This window comes from Oncorhynchus masou, chromosome 1 (assembly GCF_036934945.1).
Source record: "Oncorhynchus masou masou isolate Uvic2021 chromosome 1, UVic_Omas_1.1, whole genome shotgun sequence".
Classification (NCBI taxonomy): Eukaryota; Metazoa; Chordata; class Actinopteri; order Salmoniformes; family Salmonidae; genus Oncorhynchus; species Oncorhynchus masou.
In genome coordinates, this window is record NC_088212.1 from 42,513,833 (window position 1) to 42,537,544 (window position 23,712).

General features: G+C 45.7%; 1 protein-coding gene across 1 annotated transcript in view; it reads left to right on the forward strand.

Moving 5' to 3' along the window:
• LOC135544687 (F-box/LRR-repeat protein 17-like) overlaps positions 1–23,712 on the forward strand; it is a 315,158-nt gene that overhangs the window by 244,617 nt on the left and 46,829 nt on the right. The window lies entirely within an intron of this gene.

The following is a 23,712-nucleotide window of genomic DNA, read 5'->3' on the forward strand; positions in this document are numbered from 1 at the left end:
CGAACAGTAGCAATTATATGCATAGTCGAGCATCTTTTTGTGACAAAATATCTTGTTTAAAACGGGAACGTTTTTCTTCCAAAAATGAAATAGCGCCACCATAAGTGTAAGAGGTTAATCCATGATGGCGTAGTGTTTTACTAATAGTTTTCTTTGAGACTGTGGTCCCAGCTCTCTTCAGGTCATTGACCAGGTCCTGCCGTGTAGTTCTGGGCTGATCCCTCACCTTCCTCATGATCATTGATGCCCCACGAGGTGAGGTCTTGCATGGAGCCCCAGACCGAGGGTGATTGACCTTCATCTTGAACTTCTTCCATTTTCTAATAATTGCGCCAACAGTTGTTGCCTTCTCACCAAGCTGCTTGACTATTGTCCTGTAGCCCATCCCAGCCTTGTGCAGGTCTACGATTTTATCCCTGATGTCCTTACACAGCGCTCTGGTCTTGACCATTGTGGAGAGGTTGGAGTCTGTTTGATTGAGTGTGTGGACAGGTGTCTTTTATACAGGTAATGAGTTCAAACAGGTGCAGTTAATACAGGTAATGAGTGGAGAACAGGAGGGCTTCTTAAAGAAAAACTAACAGGTCTGTGAGAGCCGGAATTCTAACTGTTTAGTAGGTGATCATATACTTATGTCATGCAATAAAATGCAAATTAATTACTTAAAAATCATACAATGTGATTTTCTGGATTTTTGTTTTAGATTCCGTCTCTCACAGTTGAAGTGTACCTATAATAAAAAATTACAGACCTCTACATGCTTTGTAAGTAGGGAAAACCTGCAAAATCGGCAGTGTATCAAATACTTGTTCTCCCCACTGTATATGGACGGAATTAATCTAACAAAAGGACCAGTTGTGATGTTTGTGGGACATATTGGAATGCCAACAAAAGAAGCTCGTCAAAGGTAAGGCATGTTTTATATTTTATTTCTGCGTTTTGTGTAGCGCCTGCAGGGTTGAAATATGCTACCCTCTTTGTTTACTGTTGTGCTATCATCAGATAATAGCTTCTTATGCTTTTGCCTAAAAGCCTTTTAGAAATCTGACGTGTTGGCTGGATTCACAACGAGTGTAGCTTTAATTGAGTATCTTACAAGTGTGATTTAATGAAAGTTTGATTTTTATATCATTTTTTCTTATTTGCCGCGATGCATTTTCCCTGGCTTTTGGCCAAGTGGGACGCAACCGTCCCCTATACCATAATTAAAGAAAGAAAAACCCTTGAATGAGTAGGTGTGTCCAAACTCTTGACTGGTACTGTATATAGTATTCTGCTACAAGGCTAGCTAAGGCTAGCTTCCACCATCCATGTGTTGCATTATACAGTACCATCTCTACTGTGTGTGGGAGACTGTCAGCTAGTCACTGAGAGAGAGAGAGAGAGAGGGAAGCAGTTGTAGTGCTGCTCACAGTTAAGTGATTCAGTGTTATGTTTACCAAGTTCCAATTGAATCATCTGTTGTTGTTGTTTATTACTGTGTTGTTGTTGCTGCTGCCAGGGTGTACGTTGGTGTCAGCAATTTGGGCGATTTGCAAGAACAAAAACAGTTAAATGTTTTTTTAACAATTGTATGAGCCATTGAAGTTCAAGAGAAGATGTTTGTTTGCAGTATGATGCTAAATGCTACTTCATCCCATGTTAAGGGATATACATCTATTCCGTTCGTTGGCTCTGTTTACAATGGTGTATTTTTGTTGATTCATCCTTTTATTTTATCAGGGCATTATAGTTGTGTGTGTTTTGCCCACTTTTCTAGCTACAGTATAAGTATTGGGTAGAAACCCCCCTCTGTGGTGTGTGTGTGTGTGTGTGTGTGTGTGTGTGTGTGTGTGTGTGTGTGTGTGTGTGTGTGTGTGTGTGTGTGTGTGTGTGTGTGTGTGTGTGTGTGTGTACGAGTGAATATTTCATCACATTTACTCTCCGCGGATCAGCAGCAGGCAGAGAGGATCATGGTCCATGTGATAGTGTTTGATGGAATGTTCCAGACAGATATCTGATATGTGCTGTACAGTACTGTGGAAGTGGGTTGTGGAATGTTGCCTTACCAGCCAGTGCCTGCTACGGTAGTAGTTATTTAATGGGATGGTGTGAGCATTGTGATTTAGCAGGGTCTGCTAGCAGCAACCGTCTGTCTGTCTCTGTGATGAAGAGGAATCCACTACAAGGTTACCACAAATAAATATGGCCGCCCACTTACATCATCAATCAGCATAGAGTTATGTCAGTGGGCAAAGCCTGCTTGTAAACTTATCCGAGCTTGCCAGATTCATATCTCTTCTTGAGGAGATGGGAATAAGAAATACGTGGAATTTATAGTATTGGTTGCACAAACTAAAAAAAGAAATACAGTTGAAGTCGGAAGTTTACATACACTTAGGTTGGGGTCATTAAAACCTGTTTTTCAACCTCTCCACAAATTTCTTGTTAACAAACTATAGTCAGTTAGGACATGTATTTTGTGCATGACACAAGTCATTTTTCCAAATATTGTTTACAGACAGATTATTTCACTTATAATTCACTGTATCACACTTCCAGTGGGTCAGAAGTTTACATACACTAAGTTGACTGTGCCTTTAAACAGCTTGGAAAATTCCAAAAAATGATGTCATTTAGAAGCTTCTGATAGGCTAATTGACATCATTTGAGTCAATTGGAGGTGTACCTGTGGAATGTATTTCAAGGCTACCTTCAAACTAAGTGCCTCTTTGTTTGACATCTTTGGAAAATCACAAGAAATCAACCAAGACTTCAGAAAACAAATTATAGACCTCCACAAGTCTGGTTCGTCCTTGGGAGCAATTTCCAAATGCCTGAAACAATAGTACGCAAGTACAAACACCATGGGACCACGCAGCCGTCATACCGCTCAGGAAGGAGACGCGTTCTGTCTTCTAGAAAGGAACGCACTTTGGTGCAAAAAGTGCAAATCAATCCCAGAACATCAGCATAGGACCTTGTGAAGATGCTGGAGGGAGGCGGGTACAAAAGTATCTATATCCACAGTAAAATTAGTCCTATATCGACATAACCTGAAAGGCTGCTCAGCAAGGAAGAAGCCACTGCTCCAAAACCGCCATAAAAAAAGACAGACTGCGGTTTGCAACTGCAAATGGGGACAAAGATCGTACTTTTTGAATAAATGTCCTCTGGTCTGATGAAACAAAAAAAGAAATGTTTGGCCATAATGACCATTGTTATGTTTGGAGGAAAGGGGAGGCTTGCAAGCTGGAGAACACCATCCCAACCGTGAAGCACGGGGGAGGCAGCATCATGTTGTTGGGGGTGCTTTGCTGCAGGAGAGACTGGTGCACTTCACAAAATAGATGGCATCATGAGGCAGGAAAATTATCTTGATATATTGAAGCAACATCTCAAGACATCGGTCAGGAAGTTAAAGCTTGGTCGCAAATGGGTCTTCCAAATAGACAATGACCCCAAGCATACTTCAAAAGTTGTGTCAAAATGGCTTAAGGACAACAAAGTCAAGGTATTGGAGTGGCAATCACAAAGCCCTGACTTCAATCCTATAGAAAACTTGTGGGCAGAACTGAAAAGGTGTGTGGTAGCAAGGAGGCCTACAAACCTGACTCAATTACACCAGCTCTGTCAGGAGGAATGAGCCAACATTCACCCAACTTATTGTGGGAAGCTTGTGGAACGCTACCCGAAACGTTTGACCCATGTTAAACAATTTAAAGGCAATGCTTCCAAATACTAATTGAGTGTATGTAAACTTCTGACCCACCGGGAATGTGATGAAATAAATAAAAGCTGAACTAAATCATTCTCTCTCCTATTATTCTGACATTTCACATTCTTAAAATAAAGTGGTGATCCTAACTGACCTTAGACAGGTCATTTCTACTAGGATTAAATGTCAGGAATTGTGAAAAACTGAGTTTAAATGTATTTGGCTCAGGTGTATGTGAACGTCCTACTTATTGTTTTAAGATCCCTTGTATGTCAGCCTCCTACTCCTCATGAGTTCAACGGTTGGTTCAGTGTGTCTGAGGGAGGGAGGCCGGCCGTGGGGATTTCTATAGGAATGGACCTCTGGTTTCAGGATAGCTTTCTGACCCAAGGAATCATTCTCGTCTAGAAGTCAACAGGACTCGAAGTCTCTCAGAGGCCAGAACAAAACCAGCCATTTTCTTGTTCACAGGTCATAGTTAGGCCTCATTTGTATGCTCTCAGTACATTAACAAAATAATCAGCAGCTGACCTCACATTGAACAGCAACTGATGTCAGATGACTGATCACAATGAAGTAAGAAGGAAAGGTGCATTGCAGACGTATTACAGCAGGGCATTGTTGTTTTCCCCCCAGTCTGCCAACACAAACATCACAGAGCCCATATACAGCTCATAGCCCAGCGAGGTCTATTATCTTCCCCTGGTGCCATGTCCAATAGCAGAGTGTGGTTAACAACATGGCCGCCCGGGGTTCTCTGGATGTCTTTCACTGTTTCTTTCCACCCTCATGCTTGCATTTAACACACTTTTTTTTCACAAGAGCTGAGTTAAGAGCCAAGAGCAAGCTGGAGGTAGTGTAGTGACTAGTCAGTATGGCCAGAGGGCATGATAACACTATAGAACAGTAGTTTTATAGCCCAGAGGGCTGTTTTGTTTTCTCATGACCAACCAGGTATGCTATTTGGCTGTCGTTAATTACTCCGGTACAGACTTTCCTGGCGATTTTAAAATATTTACCTCAGCGAGAGTCAACGAACACACTGTGGTTTGTTTAATGGGGTGTAAAATGCCGCGCTCCACCTGTGTGGTGATGATTAATGCCTCACAGACACCGTGGAACACAGAGACTTTATTTTCTTGTTTTGGCGCTCGCCAGGAAAACAGTTAAGAAATAGAGAAGAAGTGAAAAAAAACTCACAAAATGTTTGAATGGATCCGTGAAGTTGCCGTCGCGCTCCATTTGGTCCTCGCTCGCGCCCCCAAATGACTAATGTTGCGGTTAGGAGAGGCTCCACCATCAACAGAGGCAAACCAGCGAGACGCCCAAATCGGGCTGTTATGTCAATTACGCTGACGTGTGTGTGTGTGTATGTATGTCTATGTATGAACACCAGGCTGGCCTCGTGCTTAGAAGTCCTTCTAATTACAGTAGGAAGAGTTGTACCTTGTGACACCTCGCCACCTAGACACTTCATCATCAAAGGAGACGGGCTGCTCTGCTAACATGGCTGCCCTTTGCCTTTTCATGTTTTCTCCGACAACTAATTAGATTTTGCACCGTGTTTTGAACTTCTCTTCTCATCATTACCTGTATCATTATGTTGTCTGTCTTTGATTACTGACCTGATGTCATTGCCCTTAGACAGTCTACTGTATATCTGTGTGTGGGTACAATAGGCCTGAAACTCCCCGCTCGCCAAGCGTAGACCGACAGGGCCCAGCCCTCCATCACCTTGTTAGATACAACACAGGGTGTATCTTTGTTGCGCTGCAGGTTGCCGGAACGTTCTAATAGCGTTTCCATTCACAGGAAGGCATGACGTCGTACAGTAGAGATGGCAGCCGCTGGGCTGGTATAATGTGAGTGGATTGAACATTTGAAACGCTGACGTTAGGGAGCCTTATTTTGTATAAGCTACTTTAACTGCGTGTCTTGGCGCTCTTCCAGATGAGTGTCTTGGTATATAGAAGTTATAGAGCACTGAAATAAGTTATAAACCCCTGCCTGAAGGAGTGGGGTCAACTTGTTATGTACTTCCATGATAAACACCTTCAAAAACAGAGAAAGTGATATAGGCCTTGTTTGATAGCCAGCCTCTCCTATTTAATCAGAAGTGGGTGTATTTCACATTAAAAAGCTGACATGGATCGCTTTTATGACAAATTAGAAGGGACACTCATCTAAAATGCGTGCTGGACAGGATTGAAAATGCGTTTTACACTGGTAAGCATCTCTAGTGTTCATTAATAAAACTTTCTCTGCCAGAGGTAGATTAATTACCATTTTGCTGTTGCTTTGTCATACTCGCGTAGGCGGCAGCCGTTGATTGGCTGATACCCGGGGTGCGGGGTGGTTTGAGTTGTCAACAATGCAGCATGACAGAAATATGACGGCGAGGCCTCCCGAGTGACGCAGCCGTCTAAGGCGTCACTGCAGACAGCCTTCCGTTACTCGGAGACGTGAATCCCTCTGTCCTTCGACTATTGTTGGATGTTCATGTCCGGTTTATCAGGTCCCAGGCTCCCATTACTATTAGGATTATTTATTTACCAGTTAATTACAATTAGCTTTTTACTTTAGCCCCATCTGTACCTGATAGAGCAGATCTAGTCTCACGTGCGGAAGTAACCCATCTGGCGCGGCAGTCATTGGGATGGAGACTAGAGCAGATCCAGAATTTCTGACTGAACGCATATTTCAGCATCCCAGGATTGTCCAATTACTTTGTTCTGTTATAATTTATGTTATGAAATCCTGTGATTTCGTTCGGGCAGTGTCCCCATTGCAAATTGCTGGCTAAAAAATCCAAGCAATGTTCTTAAAGCCTATGCAGTCACTGAGGGGTAGAGTAGTGTCGTGTCTTGACTGTCATTAATTTGTTACACGATTAAATTAATCATATAACAATAATTAAGTAGTAATCTGGGGCACCACGGGAAAAGTTATTCATTCATTCTCCCGACTAAACTCTAAAGATCAGTATTAGTCAATTCATTAATTATTATTTACCTTCAATCACAATCTGAATGTCTCAAATTTCTTGGATATTTGCACGAACCGTAGCATAATGATAAATCAGCGATAAACAAATTGGCTTAATTATTAATTTACTAACTAACTAAATTATCACACAGAATTACATAAGCACACAAACAGGATAGCTTACACATTGATTACTACACAATGCAATGAAAATCCCTAGTGGACTAAACCGATATGACAGCTTGTTACACAGAATGGCAGATTCAAAAGAGGGGGAAAGGGAGAGAGAAAGGAATTCCACTATCGTACAGACCGCTTATAACTATGCTCATGGAAATGCAAATACTTTGCACATGAACGGCCGCTCATTCGAAATAATTGCAATGTATATATTTACGTGTGTATGTCTTTGCTTTCTCTCTGTTGAAAACACTCAATCCATCTATGGGGAGTAATTAGTTGTATATTAGTTGTATAAGTCTCTGGTTGTCCACCAGAGATCACCATGTCCTTTGTTGTTGTAGTAGGTTGGTCTTGGTGTTTCTGTTAGAGCAAATCTTCCAGAAGTACCAATGTTCGTTGAATGGATCTTTCAAAGTACCACCTGGTGGTTCTCAGTCGAGTTTAACAGACTAAAGTACTTGAACAGCTGCAGACTAAATGTTCCTGTGTAGTCTTCTTCTTCGAGACAGAGAGCTTCAGAGTTTTTAACCATTTCAACGTTGCAGCCACGTTCCACGTTTTTCTGGTCTCATAGAGTCTAACCATTTGTGACATCCGGTTCAACACCGCCTGCCTGCTTGGTCTAATGTAGAGCTAGAACAATTTAACACGTCCGTAGCAACCCGACAATGTACTGGTCTCTAGAGATTTAAATTCCTACCATTTCAACGTGCAGCCACGCTCCACGTTTTTCTGGTCTCATAGAGTCTAACCATCCGTGACGTCCAGTTCAACACCGTCCGCCTGCTTGGTCTAATGTAAATTTAGTCAGGAGGGGTTTTATGCACTCTGGCAAAAGGGGGCGTTCCATGAAGCCGACATAATGTCTGTGCTCACGTGGGTGTGGTCAAGAAGGCTGACATCACATTTCATCTTCACACAAATAGTTTCATATTTAATCCTATACGTTTCACAACATTTGGATGTAAACCTGACAACTGAGAAATATACACATTCAGAGATACAGTTATGTTGTTATACCGTCCTTAATGAGATCCCAAAACAACAACTGATCTGACATAATTGTTTTTTAAGTACCCATGGACCATTCCAATTGTTCGGATTACTGAAATATTGTTTCATTATTCAATCTTGTATGTCACAGTACTACAAAATCTCTCTGTTGTAACAAATGGATTTTTTAAATTCCATTTCTGCAGAGGGGGAGAGAAAGAGTTCCTGCAGGTATTTACGACCGTCATAAAACGGCCAACTTCACCACCCTCAGCGGGAGAGAGAGGGCGCTGTAGAGCGAACCCACTCTAACCTGATCCTTCAGATCTTCACCGGAGAGTCATGACAGTAGTAACTGAACAGCTTGTTTTCAACATTATATTTTTGAAACAGGAAAATATACAAATGAACCACACTTTTATGAGCATTTAAAATGTAACCCATTAATTATTTAATATACAGTGCCTTTGGAAAGTATTCAGATCCCTTGACTTTTTCTACATTTTGTTAGTTTCCAGCCTTATTCTAAAATTGATGAAATAGTTTTTGTCCTCATCCTCATATATATATTTTTTTATATAAATACAAAATATCAATATTTTTCCAATCACAAGTGGGGCGCCACCCCTTACGCCCTATAGTGGACACAAAATGGAAAGCACAAAAGGTCCTGGCTTAGTAGTTATGGTGTACCCTGTGATGCAATGCTACAGGGTGATATTTCATAGATATTACTTTGTTTTGATATTCGTCAGTCAGCCAAAACCACAGTAGTTTATAGAACGTTCGGTAGCAGTTTAAAACAGTGTAATAAAAGAGTCACAGTATCAAAGAGAATCTATATATATATATATAAATATCACCCTGACTCTTTTATTACACTGCTAAAGTGTAAAATGCAAGCATCAAAATAGTGGCTCTGAAGATGACTTAGGGAAACTTCAGTCACTGTGTTGCAGCACAATATTGTACTGTGTTATTAATTCAATTTAAAAAGTGTGGCGCAGCATGTGTGAAATATGCTGAAGGTAACCTAGCGGTTAGAGCACTGGGCCATTAACCCGAAAGGCCGACAAGGTTTACCCTTGTCAAGCAAGGCACTTAACCGTAATTTGCTCTAGGGGAGCCGTACTACTATGGCTGACCCTGTAAAACAACACATTTCACATTTGTATTTATTTTTTACTGTAGAGATAGGACAGTTGAACTGCCATATGAAGCCTTGTTGTCAGTGATGTCTTCCATTGTTACTGTATATATATAGTGGCATTTGAGCCCCTATTCCCAGAGGTGACATGCCACTCTGTTCTTACACGGTGACATAGTGTTGGGGTTAAGTGGGTTAAGTGACGAGTGCCATGTCACACTGACTGGAAGGAGATGCCATCACTCTCTATTCCCCATCTTTACAAAGCAGCTGTGAGAGTTGGATACTAAGTGGCGCCTCCCCCACAACTACTCTCTCTTTCTCAGTCTCTCCCACCCCCCCCCTCTGGCTGCCTGTGAAACTGCTATCAGGATGTTAGGTCACCTCCATCTATTTGACCTTCACTGTGACATAATCTATTGACACTTGACTTAGTGTCTGTTTGAATGGTTAATAATATTAGCAAGTTGGGCCTAGACTGAGAGTTACAATGTTACACCAGAGGCCCCTGGTCTTATATGCAAAAATGTAAATGTAAACATGTTATTCAATCATTTCACCCACTCCGCTCGCTCATGTAAATGAGTGTCTGTGTAGCCAAGAGCTACAATAGAACAGTCAGTGCAATCTAGCATCCTTGGGACACGTCCCTTACCCTAAACCAGTGGTGGGAAAAGTACCCAATTGTCATACTTGAGTAAAAGTATAGTTACCTTAATAGAAAATGACTCAAGTGAAAGTCACCCAGTAAAATACTACTTGAGTAAAAGTAAAAAAGTATTTGGTTTGAAATATACTTAAGTATCAAAAGAAAATGTAATTGCTCAAATATACTTAAGTATCAAAAGTCAAATTTAAGAATAAAGGTTTAAATTAAGCAAACCAGACGGCACAATTTTCTTGTTTTTTAAATGTATGCATAGCCAAGGGGCACTCCAACACTCAGACATCATTTACAAACAAAGCATTTGTGTTTAGGGAGTCCACCAGATCAGAGGCATTAGGGATGACCAGGGATGTTCTCTTGATAAGTGTGTGAATTGGACCGTTTTCTGTCCTGCTAAGCATTTTAAATGTAACGAGTACTTTTGGGTGTCAGGGAAAATGTATGGCGTAAAAAGTCCTTATTTCCTTTAGGAATGTTAGTGAAGTAAAAGTCGTCAAAAATATAAATAGTGAAGTATAGTACAGATACCCCCCAAAAACTACTTAAGTAGTACTTTAAAGTATTTTTACTTAAGTACTTTATACCATTGTCCTAAGCTTAACCTGTACCTATCTCTAACCTTAATCCTTACCTTAACCATGTTAAATATATACTTCAATGGGGCAGGGAACTCCCAATGATCCCGGATAGCACGGACCAAAATAGAACTTAGTTCTATTTGAGATGCTTGATGCGCTGCAAGTCCCACCTCTCCCATCTACTCATTGGTTTTCAGGAGCATACAACCCCACCTGGGTATTTACAAAATGAATGAGGAGGATATATAACTACAAACTCAGAGAGCCTCATTATGAGGTTATACAGTGCCTTCAGAAACCCCTTGACTTTTTTTGACATTTTGTTGTGTTACAGCCTGAATTTAAAATTGATTCAATTGTGATTTTTGTGTTACTGGCCTTCACACAATACCCCATAAGGTCAAAGTGGAATTATGTTTTTAGACATTTTTACAAATTATGGCACGGCTAAATATAGATTTTTCATTGATTTTACAAATAGCCTGTAGTAACATAAACGAATGAAAATGTGTACTTTTTTTTCTACCTAAAACCTTCATAAAGACAACCAAATTATATTTTTTTACAAAATATATTATATGTAATGTATTTATTATACTGTTAGAATACATTTGCTCAGAACGGGATTGCTAGATGTCCAGCGTATGTAGTGTTTATAGTCAGTAGAGAAACACACAATTTTGTATGACTCCAAGTCAAATTTTGACAAAGATCCCCCCACCCCCCCCAAAAAAAAAGACCATATGCATTTCATGTAAAATAACAACCCAATGTTCATCTCTCAGGACAAATTATCTAGCAATAGCAAGGTAGCTGAATGTCCATAAATGTTTCATGTGTGTTTGACATGCCCCCCAAATTAATATAGCTGTTTCACAGCCTGGTTTTGATATTTTAACCTTCACGTCATGATCACGTCTGGTGTGGATGGACAAAATCAAAAATGCGCCTTATGACGCACACACTGGCTGGTGTAGTTAGCGTTTTAGTCTACATTTGTGTGTGTGTGTGTGTGTGTGTGTGTGTGTGTGTGTGTGCGTGTGTGTGTGTGTGTGTGTGTGTGTGTGTGTGTGTGTGTGAGCGAGCAAGAGAGAGGGCTAGCGAGTAACAGATGTCTAACAAAGACACGGCATGACAACGTGTGACATTTGGGAAGTCGGGGGGAATAACATTTCTGACAGCAGGACAATGGCTTTCACAACGGAGGGGGAAAACAGAGTGAGGGGAACAAAGGCAAAAAAAGAGGGAAAGAACAGAATACCAACAGGAGAGCCAGACTGCAGTTAGCAGCTGAGAGAGGGAGGGCGAGAGAAAGCGGACGTGATTTTTTATGACAAGTTACAGTGGCAGGGCTGAGCGGGGCGCCGTGCTTCCTCAAATGGAGTCACAGTTTCCTATCAGCCAGTCCATTTTTCATGGCGGCGGATTGCAACTGACAGTCGGTCGAGTAGGCCAGCATTTCTCAAATGTAAATGGCCTGCTGCAAATGAGGTCTGACCTTATCAATGGTTGGGTCCCATCCATCCAGAGCCAGAGCCCTGTCTGTCTACTGCATGAGAGGAGAGAACCCTACCTCCGTACCTTCCTTCTCCCCTGGTTCACTGGGCTTCTCTTTCTTTCTTTCTTTCTCTCGGGGTGTCTCTGTCTCTCTCACTCTCTCTCTCATTTACTCTCTCCTTTTCTTTCTCCCTCTCTCTATACCCCCCACTCTCTCTCTCTCTCTCTCTCTCTCTCTCTCTCTCTCTCTCTCTCTCTCTCATTTACTCTCTCCTTTTCTTTCTCCCCCCCTACCTCTCTCTATACCCTCCCCTCTCTCCCCCTCTATACCCTCCCCCTCCCCCCCACTCTCTCTATACCCCCTCCCTCTCTCTATACCCCCCCTCCCTCTCTCTATACCCTCCCCCCTCCCTCTCTCTATACTCTCCCCCCTCCCCCCTTCTCTCTCTATACCCTCCCCCCTCCCTCTCTCCCCCCTCCCTACTCTCTCCCCCTCCCCCTCTCTCTATACTCCCTCTCTCTATACCCTCCCCCTCTCTCTATACCCTCCCCTCTCTATACCCTCCCCCTCTATACCCTCTCTCCCTCTCTCCCCCCCTCTCTCTATACCCTCCCCCTCTCTATACCCTCCCCCCTCCCCCTCCTCCCTCTCTCTATACCCCCCACTCCCTCTCTATATACCCACCCCCCCCCTCTCTCTATACCCTCCCCCCCCCTCCTCCTCTCTATACCCTCCCCCTCTCTCTCTCCTCTCTCTATACCCTCCCCCCCCTCCTCTATACCCTCCCCCTCCTCTATACCCTCCCCCCTCTCTCTATACCCCCCCTCCCTCCCTCTCTATACCCTCCCCCCCTCTCTCTCTATACCCCCCCCCCTCCCTCTCCCTCCCTATACCCTCCCTCCCCCCCCCTCTCTCTATACCCTGCCCCCCCCTCTCCTCCCTCTCTCTATACCCCCCCTCCCTCTCTCTATACCCTCCCCCCCTCTCTCTATACCCTCCCCCCCCCTCTCTCTATACCCCCCCCTCCCCTCCCCCCTCTCTATACCCTCCCCCTCTCTCTCTATACCCCCCCTCCCTCTCTCTATACCCCCCCCCTCCCCCTCTCCCTCCCCTCTCCCTCTCTCTATACCCCCTCCCTCTCTCTATACTCTCTCTCTATACCCTCCCCCTCTCTATACCCTCCCCCCTCTCTCTATACCCTCCCCCCTCCCCCTCTCTCTATATACCCCCCCCCCCCTCTCTCTATACCCCCCTCCTCCCCCCCCCCCTCTCTCTATACCCCCCCCCCTCTCTATATACCCCCCCCCTCCTCCTCTATACCCCCTCCTCTATACCCCCCCTCCCTCTCTCTATACCCTCTCCCCTCTCTCTATACCCCCCCCCTCTCTCTATACCCCCCCCTATACCCTCTATACCCCCTCCCCCCCCTCTCTATACCCCCTCTCTCTCTCTATACCCCCCCTCCCTCTCTCTATACCCTCCCCCTCCCCTCCCTCTCTCTATACCCCCCCCCTCCTCCCTCTCTATACCCTCCCCCCCTCCCTCTCCTCTATACCCCCCCCCCTCTCTCTATACCCCCCTCTCTATACCCCCCCCCCCTCTATACCCCCCTCCCCCCCCCCTCCCTCTCTATACCCCCCCCCCTCTCTCTATACCCTCCCCCCCCCTCTCTATACCCCCCTCCTCTCCCCCCAGCCCTCCTCCCTCTCTATACCCCCCCCCCTCTCTCTATACCCCTCTCTCTATACCCCCCTCCTCTCTCTCTATACCCCCCCCCCCTCTCTCTATACCCCCCCCTCCCCCCCTCCCCTCCCTCCCTCCCCTCTCTCTCTATACCCCCCCCTCCCCCTATACCCTCCCTCTCTCTATACCCTCCCCCCTCTCTCTATACCCCCCTCCCTCTCTATACCCCCTCCCTCTCTCTATACCCCCCTCCCCCCCTCTCTCTATACCCCCCCCTCCCCTATACTCCCTCTCTCCCCCCTCCTCTCTCTCTATACCCTCCCCCTCTATACCCCCCCCCCCTCTCTCTGTACCCTCCCCCTCCCCCTCCCTCTATACCCCCCCCTCCCTCCCTCTCTCTATACCCTCCCCCCCCTATACCCCCCCCTCTCTATACCCCCCTCCCTTAATAGACCTCTCTCTATACCCCCTCCCTCTCCCTCCCTCTCTATACCCCCCCCCCCTATACCCCCTCCTCTCTCTATACCCCCTATACCCTCTCTCTATACCCTCCCCCTCCCTCCTATACCCCCCCCTCTCTCTATACCCTCCCCCTCTCTATACCCTCCCCCCCTCCCTCTCTCTATACCCCCCCTCCCCCCCCCCTCTCTCTATACCCCCCTCCCCCCCCCTCCCTCTCTCTATACCCCCCTCTCTCTCTCTCTCTAGCCGCCGGTGTTTACTAACCTTTGTGTTTCACTAACCTTTTCCCTCCAGTTCTTCCCTCCCCTCTTCCCTGGGGTCTTTCCTGTGTAATCCAGTATAGTGTTACATCCATCACGGCCTGCTCCCTGATGGAAACGTTAAAAGAAGGTTCTTTAAAGCCGGACTGTGTGTGAGTGTAGTGTGTGGGTAGGATGTGCGATTTAATAGACTCTTTTGTGTGAAGCGTTGCATTTATAGTAGGCCTGCTTATGTAGCAGTCCCATGTAGCCTGTAGTGAGACTGCGTCAGCACACACACTTTTACAGTACACTCTCACACACACTGCAAACTGTCACAGGTACACTCCCAGTTAGTCCATCGAGAAGGGTCCCTGTGGAGAGCACTTATTCGCTCAGATGTAGAGCAACCAGAAGTGACACTTTGGACAAGTTAAACAGTGATAAATCTGCGTGTCAGTTTGATTTAAAAAGCAGCCGCTGTTCTCTGTCGACGCCGCGTCATATCTCCACCCCCTCAGGGCTCATATCGGCCGACGCGCTGCTTCTGAAAAAGCAAGGGAGGATGAATGAGTGAAAGGGAGATGTGGCAGGCTTAACTCGGGGAAGAAACACTGTGATTAATTACAGGGGAGCTGATGGTGGAAGGTGAGGCTGGGACAAAGAGTGTGTGTGTGTGTGTGTGTGTGTGTGTGTGTGTGTGTGTGTGTGTGTGTGTGTGTGTGTGTGTGTGTGTGTGTGTGTGTGTGTGTGTGTGTGTGTGTGTGTGTGTGTGTGTGTGCGCGGGCGTGTGTGTGTGCGTGTGTGTGTGTGTGCGTGCGTGCGGCAGTGTGAGGGGCAGCGGTATTGCATTTCTAAATTTCTAAATGACTTTGCAACATTTAACCTGCATGAATCAAACGGTCATAATACTATTACAGTACATCATCCAGTCTTTTACCACGGCTAAGGACTGTTGTTAGGCACGACGCAACGGACACAGCCCTTAGCCGTGGTATATTGCCCATGTGTCACTAACCCCCGAGGTGCCTTATTTCTATTATTAACTGGTCACCAACGTCATTAGAGCAGTGAAGATACATGTTTTTTTCCTACCCGTGTCATACGGTCTGATATACCACGGCTTTCAGCCAATCAGCATTCAGGGATCGAACCACACCGCATTTAAGTGGTTATAGTGCACTCTATAGGAAATAGGATGCCATTTGGTACTCAGCCTTGGCCTTAGCTGTGCTTCAGAGTTCATCGCAGTTAATAGGGAGGGGGTTGAAGCACACAGCTACGTACTCCTAATGTAAGGTATACTGTGTCCTTATGAAGATGTATAACCTCCTTACAGAGAACACTGTTTGGGCTAGTTTGAATACAGTTTGTGTTTAGATGTGGTGAAAGCTGCAGATGTTTGACGTGTGTGTGGGTGTGTGTGTGTGTGTGTGCGTGTGCGTGTGCGCGCGCCCGTCAATGTGTTTGCAGGTATGACAACTCTCCGCCGCCAAGCTTCTTATAGCCACATGCACAGCAGGAGTCCTGTCACATGTGTACCCTCCTTGCCCTTGCTTCTCCGTTCTTGTACAGTTGACGTCTTTGATCGTGTGTGTGCGTGCGCGCTATAATCCCAACATAGTCTGACGTCCAAACATCAAACTTTCATTTGATTCATCGTAGGGTTTATCTAAGAAAGTTGGTCCATGGGGAGTCAGTGTTCTTGTGGGATAATGGAAAGAAATGGTACTTGAGTCTGAAACATATTTGGGTATACGGATACATCCTCTCATAGTAACAGTTATATCATTCCCCACTTTAACCCCTACTGTTCAATTGAAAGGAGAATGAGTTCAGTGGTAATCCCTCCCAGTGAGTGGTGATTGTGGCTGGGCAGCGTGGTAACGGGCCTGTTGTGAGGGCCTGGGTATGGGCGTCCCGTAGAGGTAGAGCTCTACGACCTCTTTAATCAGCCATTAACATCACACCAGGACAATCATCCTGACCTCTCTCTCTCTCTCTCTCTCTCTCTCTCTCTCTCTCTCTCTCTCTCTCTCTCTCTCTCTCTCTCTCTCTCTATCTGCACCACAATGAGATAGTAATTGCTCGTTGTCTCTCAAAAGCATCTCGCTGTGATGAGAAATTAACAAGGTAGGGAGGGATGGGGAGGAGAGAGCGAGCGAGACGGTGGACCCCATGCTGCAGGAGATGAATGGATCTCCAAGAGCTTGATGATGAACTGATGCCAGAGGAGATGAGTAGACGAGAAGGACAGAGATGAGGAGGGATGTGAGAGATGGAGGATTGTCGTCCTTTCATCCATGATATTGAAAGAAGGGCGACATGCTGTCGCCACCTCCCTCCTTGGCTCCAACGTGGAATCCTCAGAGGGCATAATCGTCTTAGAACGGACCCGGAGGCGTTTTCAATGGGCATCCTGCCTCCCACTACTGTAGGTAGTGTTGATGTGATGTCTATCAGGAAGGTGCCTTCTATCCCCGCTGACGGTGATCTTTGTCCAACGATGCGCTGATGCAAAGCTGAAACGCCCGCGCGGTCATGACAGGCACTTTGTTTGATCACATTTTCCGCTCCGAGAAAACCAGAAGAGAGATTAGAGATGTGCGAGGCGGCCATCCCGTGGGTCTCCGCTGTGATGTTGACACTGGAGGGCATTTAAAGAAGGGTTACACCCAGCAGAGCACTCTCTGCCTGAGGCCCAGCACCAGGGCTCTGCGCCTCTACCATTGTCTTAAAGGCATCTAGCTTATTGCCTGTGCTTCGCTGTCTTTCGGGGGGACTGAGGGAGACCAAGAGAGCGAGGCGGTGAGAGACGTACCGACTGAGGAGGACAGAGGAACCATTCTCCCCCGCAGCAGGGACTCTTTTGAGAGGTGGCGTCAAACAGCGCCGTGAACCGCAGTGTCTTTTCTCATTCGCCGAGGTGTCCAGGACCTGCTAGGTAGGTAGATTTACTACAAGCTAACCCGACTGGAAAATGTGTCTTCAAAGGCCACCTATTGAAGAGGAGCAGAGGGAGAACGGATGGATTACGCTGGAGGTCCGGAGAACAAGCTGCACTGCTGCCTCGACCCTTCTGTTGGAGACGAAGAGATGGAGGAGGAGAGAAGGAAAACAAAGTGAAAGAGCAAGGGGAGGAGAGAAGGCAAAGACGAGAGGCGAAAGCACACGGAGAGAAGAGGAGAGCCTGCATTAATTGATTGTCGTTGAGACGTGCTAATGTGGGCCATATTTTAACAGCCATCCCCATAAATCCTGGTTCTCTGCGGTCCAGGTGGAAAGTTCAAAGCACTCACTGTCTGCACTGTCCTACATCTCCCTCCATCTCTGGAGAGTGTGGGTGAGGGTGTGTGTGGGGGCAAGAGGTTTGAGGGTGTGTGAAAAAAGGTCAGCACTAGGAGGTGCACTCGCTCTCCCTGGCTTTCTGCCCTTGGGCTTCTGCTCTCTCTCTCTCTCTCTCTCTCTCTCTCTCTCTCTCTCTCTCTCTCTCTCTCCATCTTGCTTTCTTGCACTCTCTCTCTAACTTATTTTTTTCTTTCTCTTTAACTGACTGACTGAATGACCAGTGGGTGCAAATGGCTCATGGGTCTCACTGTGTCACTGTGTGTCCTGAGGCCCAGCTAAAAGCCCAGAGGTATGCCAAGACTGAGTTACCATTGCACACACACACACACACACACACACACACACACACACACACACACACACACACACACACACACACACACACACACCGTCTCCACTCTGCAGTTCGCACACTTATAGGCCCATGATACTATTCCACTGTAGCTCCGCCATAAATTCCAAACTCATTACAGTAATGCAGTCCATTTACTGTGACCAGAGAGAAAGAGAGAGAGAGAGAGAGAGTGCGAGGGGGCTGGTAGAGCGAGCGAGGGAGGTAGAAAGAGAGAGATGGTGGTAAAGGAGAGCGATGAAGCTACTGTGACACAGGCTACATGCAGAAATGGAAAATGCTAAAGACTGTGGAAAAGGAGGGGGGTGGATGGAGCAGGCAGGGAGGGGGGTGGATGGAGCAGGCAGGGAGTGCGAGGGAGCAAATAGGGCTGTTGGGCAGAGGATGTATGGGATCGGAGGGTTTCATTGATGTGGTTAAGGGGCTTTTCAATCCCAGCAGAAGTGCTTTTCATTAGGTTAAAAACTATCATCTGTGCTGGTGGAGAAACAATGGACACATATCAATACGGAGAGTGCCTGATCCGGAGTAGGCAAGGGAGAGAGGGGTGGGGTGGGGGGTGAAGACAGGAGAGAGAGTCTGCTCTGAGAAGGAGTGAAAGAAGAGAGAGGAGTGTCCCAGCTGTAATTGACTAGTAAAGTGAGAGGGTTTGAGTGTAAGCACCCCATTAAACACAATTCACGTTGATTGTCTCCGTTAGTGGAGTGAAACCACACTGGCTGTCCAAAAATCAAATTTCAAACACCCAGTGTGTGTACTTACTTTTCGTATTTTATTTTATCTTTATTTAACTAGGCAAGTCAGTTAAGAACAAAATCTTGTTTACAATGACGGCCTACCGGGGAGCAGTGGGTTAACTGCCTTGTTCAGGGGGCAGAACGACAGATCTGTTTTACCAGCTCGGGGATTCGATCCAGCAAACCTTTGGGTTACTGGCCCAACGCTCTAACTGCTAGGCTACCTGCCGCCCCGATTTACAATGACATGTGAACTGTGTTTTTATTAGAGACACTTCACTCATATACGGAGAGAGAGACAGTAAAAGAGACAGACAGAGAGAGACATCCCTTCCTGATCCATACATGTGACTTCATATCTATCTTCCGCGGCAGGTTTGCTTGTTTGACTGTGTGTGTGTTTGTGTGCGTGCGTGCGTTGCGTGTTTATGCTAACACACACATTTCCCCCCATCTCTCTTTCCTGTAGTCGTGCCTGTGTTAGGAGAGTAGAAGATCTCAATCATTAGACTAAATCTTTAAGGCCTAAAATATTGTAAAAACGATGAAAATGTGGGACAATTTCTCCCCGGTAAACTCAACTAAATTGCCTTGATTGTTCTCCTCTCCCATTTACTGCTGTTATTCCAGGAGTCATTTTCATAAAGACTTTCCTTTGGGTCCCAGAAACAGGTTTGTGGGATTTCACTGTAAGATAATTGTCATTATAGGATGGTTCTGTTACACAATAGCCTGGAGAGAAGAAGGGAGAGAAAAGAGAGCGGAGAGAGATGATTGAGGGAAATGAGTCAAAGATGTGCGGTGGTATGCCAGTAGGAAAGTCCTGTATGAATGCTAATCTCCTCTATTGTCTAATGGCTCATATTTGATTGGGACATTTTTTTACAGTGATGGGGGTCAGATGTACGTGTGCGCGCCCGCCTGCTTGTTTGTGTGTGTGTGTGTGTGTGTGTGTGTGTGTGTGTGTCAGACCATAGCTGTGCTCCGGACTGGCTCCCCATTGGGATGTTAAACACCATGGCGACAGGCACTGGCCCCCAGTCAAGGGTCAAACTGGGTCTTTAGGGAAGACAGTGACCCTGAACATAGGGGACATCCGACAGTCTAGAGAAGGAAGGAGGGAGTGGGAATTAAGAAAAGAGGGAGAGAGGCCAATGCGCTGCCGTTCTGTCTGCTGGAAGACACGATAGTCAGTTGTAGCTTCGAAAGATACCATTTCTGTCATGTGTTTAAAATGGTTGAAATCCAGTGTGTATGTTAAGTCTCAATTGATCTCTCCTTTCTAGTTCCTCGCCTTTACACACACTGCACAGTGCACACCAAAGGGCACGTGAATGTGCACACACACACACACACACACACACACACACACACACACACACAGACACACACACACACACAGATCTACTGGGTTTTGTCTTTACCCCTGACTATGAGGAGAGGATGGGGGAATAGGAGACAGACTGTGTGTGTGTGTGTGTGGGGGGGGGGGTTGCCCATGAGTCAAAAGGTGGGTCAAATAGGGACACAGCAGGCTTCAGTTTAGTCAGACAGTGTCAATATCACTGTGTGTGTGTGTGTGTGTGTGTGTGTGTGTGTGTGTGTGTGTGTGTGTGTGTGTGTGTGTGTGTGTGTGTGTGTGTGTGTGTGTGTGTGTGTGTACCCGTGCGTGTACCCGTGCGTGTGGTGTGCGTTCACTCTACCTCTTTTTACCTTCTCTAGAAAAGTGCCCCGTAATTTGAAGTGAGAATCTGACTACATCACGTCACAAAAATACAAGGTTCTTAAACTGTCATTTTGCATTTAAAAGCACTTGTCAATTTCATGGAAGCAGTAAAAATGTCAGGTATGAGTTATAGACCAACGCTATACTGTGGTTTTAAAGTGAGCCGTCAGAAGAGCTCGTCATAAACACAAGTGTGTTTGATATATCGCCAGGTATTGATCACAAGGTGTGTGTGTGTGTGTGTGTGTGTGTGTGTGTGTGTGTGTGTGTGTGTGTGTGTGTGTGTGTGTGTGTGTGTGTGTGTGTGTGTGTGTGTGTGTGTGAGATCAGCAGAACTGGTGTTTGATATATGGCAAGGTATTGATCATAAAAGTCAACCGTGGCTCTAAATTCACTAAGGAGGTTAGTGAGGCCCAAACAAAGAGCTCTTATATGCTTCTATAAGTCATTATAGCACCTTAATATGATGTATATGCCTGTCACTGTCTCACAATGTAGTGGACTTATATCAGCTTTAGCAGCTTTGTGTTTTGCAGTCATGGCAGTGGAAGTGGTTATGATAGGAAGAATTGAGAGCGGGAGACTGAGAGAGAAATGGAGAGAGGTGGAGGGAAGGAGGAGGTAGAAACAGAGGAAGAGGAGGGAAAACAGATTAGTGAAAACTTTGGATGGAGGTCTGAGGACAACCCTGGCCGCTGGCCAGCCCCAAAACACATTCCGTACAGTTTTTCTGTTGTAAAATGCCAATTAGCCTTTTAATGATCACTTGTTTAATAACGGATTATGTTAACAGATTTGTTTCTCTGTGACTCACAGTGCTAACGTAATTCCATGATGTTTTTTAGGCGAAAATGCGTCTTGAGTTTTCTGCAGCGGTGGAAAGACTGGTTTGGTGTCTGGCTTCAATCATTGAGGGTGTTACACCCAGTATGATAAACACCATGCTTTCATATTTTCTCCCTTTTGTGGTTTCTTTTCTTTCTCTCGTGTTTTTCCCCATGCCATACTAATTCACGGCGCTTCTGCAATCTGTTTGCCGCCTACAGGCAACACAGATGGGAGCACGGGGTCCAAATCACAACATTTATTAGTATTCCTCTTTTTCAGTCATTTGGTATTCATACGCCAGTATGTAAATGTCTAATGGTTTGTTTACCCTGTTTCTGAATCCAAAACAATCCTTTATTATAGAACTTCAACAAAGGCTTTATTTTAAGATGTGTTGATCGACGTCATTAACTATACTTGATTAAGTGCTTTGCGCAAGAGTTGCAACATGAGTGGCAGTATTGTGCTTTCAACAATACATGCTAACTGATTTACCTTTAGGACAAGTGAACCAACTCTTGAACTAGATATGTCAAGTGCAGGTTTGTTGGGCAAACAGCATCTGCTAACAGCTCTGGGTTTCATCCATGCTAGTTCCACCACAACTCACCAGGCACGACGCACACATATATATACACACTGACCACACACTGAACACACCCGACACGCTAGGGATTTATTCTACAGCTGCAGAACGGTGGGTACGCTGGTACCTGGAAGGGACGTCCTCCTATTGTGTTTGAGAGGGGGGGGGCTGCTGACTCTCACACACACTCTTGACTTTCATAGCAGTTGCACTTTTTGATATTTTATTTTTCTTCCTCCTCCTTTGTTCTGGCTAATCTCTTGTCGTTTGTGGAATTAGTTTAATGACAGGCGGTCAAGCTGAACCTGACACGCTGGCCTAGTGTGTATGTATGTGTGCGAGAGAGAGAGAAAGCAGGGGGGATGAATGGTGTGTGACTGTTTAGTGTCAGGGTTGAGTAAACAGGACTGTGTGTGTGTGTGAGTGTGAGGAGCCCCTCTGCAGTTGGTTATAGGGTCTGGTTCCCAGCATTAACCCCTGTGTGACTCACCACAGGAGCAGAACTCTAAAGAGCCTCTAAAAAAAGCAGGGGTCATGACCTCCAGTGACCTCTCCCCTGGGAAGGTTCAGGGTGGGGGGACAGAGGGAGGAGCAGGGGTGGATGAGAGCTGGTACAATGGGACTGGTCAGGGGTGGAGGGTGGGAAGGATTAAGGGTGGATGAAGGGACTGGTAGAGAGGTTGCTCAGAAATGGGAGGAATAGTGGGATAAGAAGAATGAAGGGGTCAAGGATGGAGGGAGGGAAGGAGGGATTGATGTGGATAAAGGGAGGGATGTGGATGAAGGGACTGGTTCAAGGGCTGTGGATCAAGGATCCGTGTGATGGTATGGTAACCTAATGTTGCCTAAATGGTGGACACCAGTGGACTGTGGCTGACTTCTTTAACATTAGCTAGCTTTGATTTAGGACGTGTCTCTGTGACATCATATCCCTGCGCCGGTGACGCAACGTTTCAGTCAGGTTCATGACTCATTGCATACGTTGTCTAACCCAATTGTAAAGCCATTTCTTTTGGAGTCATTAGCTAAGTGCCTTGCATGAGGGCAGGGAGGCAGTAGCTCAACCATGTCTAAGTAGTCCCCTACTGTCTGCCTCCACCCACCAAACCACTGATCGTTGCTCTGAATGGGAATGTCCTTTCTACTCACTCTATCTCTATGGCCTGTTCTCACTGACTCCAGTAGTCACGGTTCTAATGGTTTTATCCGGGGAAGAGGAACAGGAAGTGTGCGTCTGGTTAATGAGTCCCCCCTGGCTAGAACGGACAGACGTTGTAAACCACAGCAGATAAGAGAGAGAGACAGACACAGTGGCACTGCTAAACCATGACTCAATCAGCGCAGTATAGAACAGCCAGTGGGAAAGTAGTGATGCCATCATCAGCCTATGAAGAGGTTGAACCTCTCTCCGTAAGTAATTATAGATACTTAGAGGGGGAAATACACCACTAAGTATCCTGCTGTGTGGGTGCACCACCCTAATAAGAGCTTATTGTAGATATATTCCTTTTATGAGCTTGCAAAGATAGAATGCAGTAAACACTGAGTGTACAAAACATTAGGAACACCTGCTCTCTCCATTTAGACAGGCCAGCTGGATCATAACAAAACCCTTTTTTGTTGACAAGAGCAAACTTGGGCATGACATGCAAACCAAAAATGCTAAGCCTTCACATTCATGCATAACGGACCAAAGAATTATAAAAAAAATATTAAAAAAATTAAAAAATAGGTAGCGGAATACATTTCAACTCCTATTTGCCTCATCCTCAATCTAAGCAGGGGGATGAATGGAGAATAAGAGCACCTCCTCCAAGCTGTCCACTGCACTGAGGCTAGGAAACACTGTCACCACCGATAAATCTGCGATAATTGAGAATTTCAATAAGCATTATTCTACTGCTGGCCATGCTTTCCACCTGGCTACCCTTACCCTGGTCAACAGCCCTACGCCCCCAAGCCTTTCCCAAGCCTCCCCCATTTCTCCTTCACCCAAATCCAGA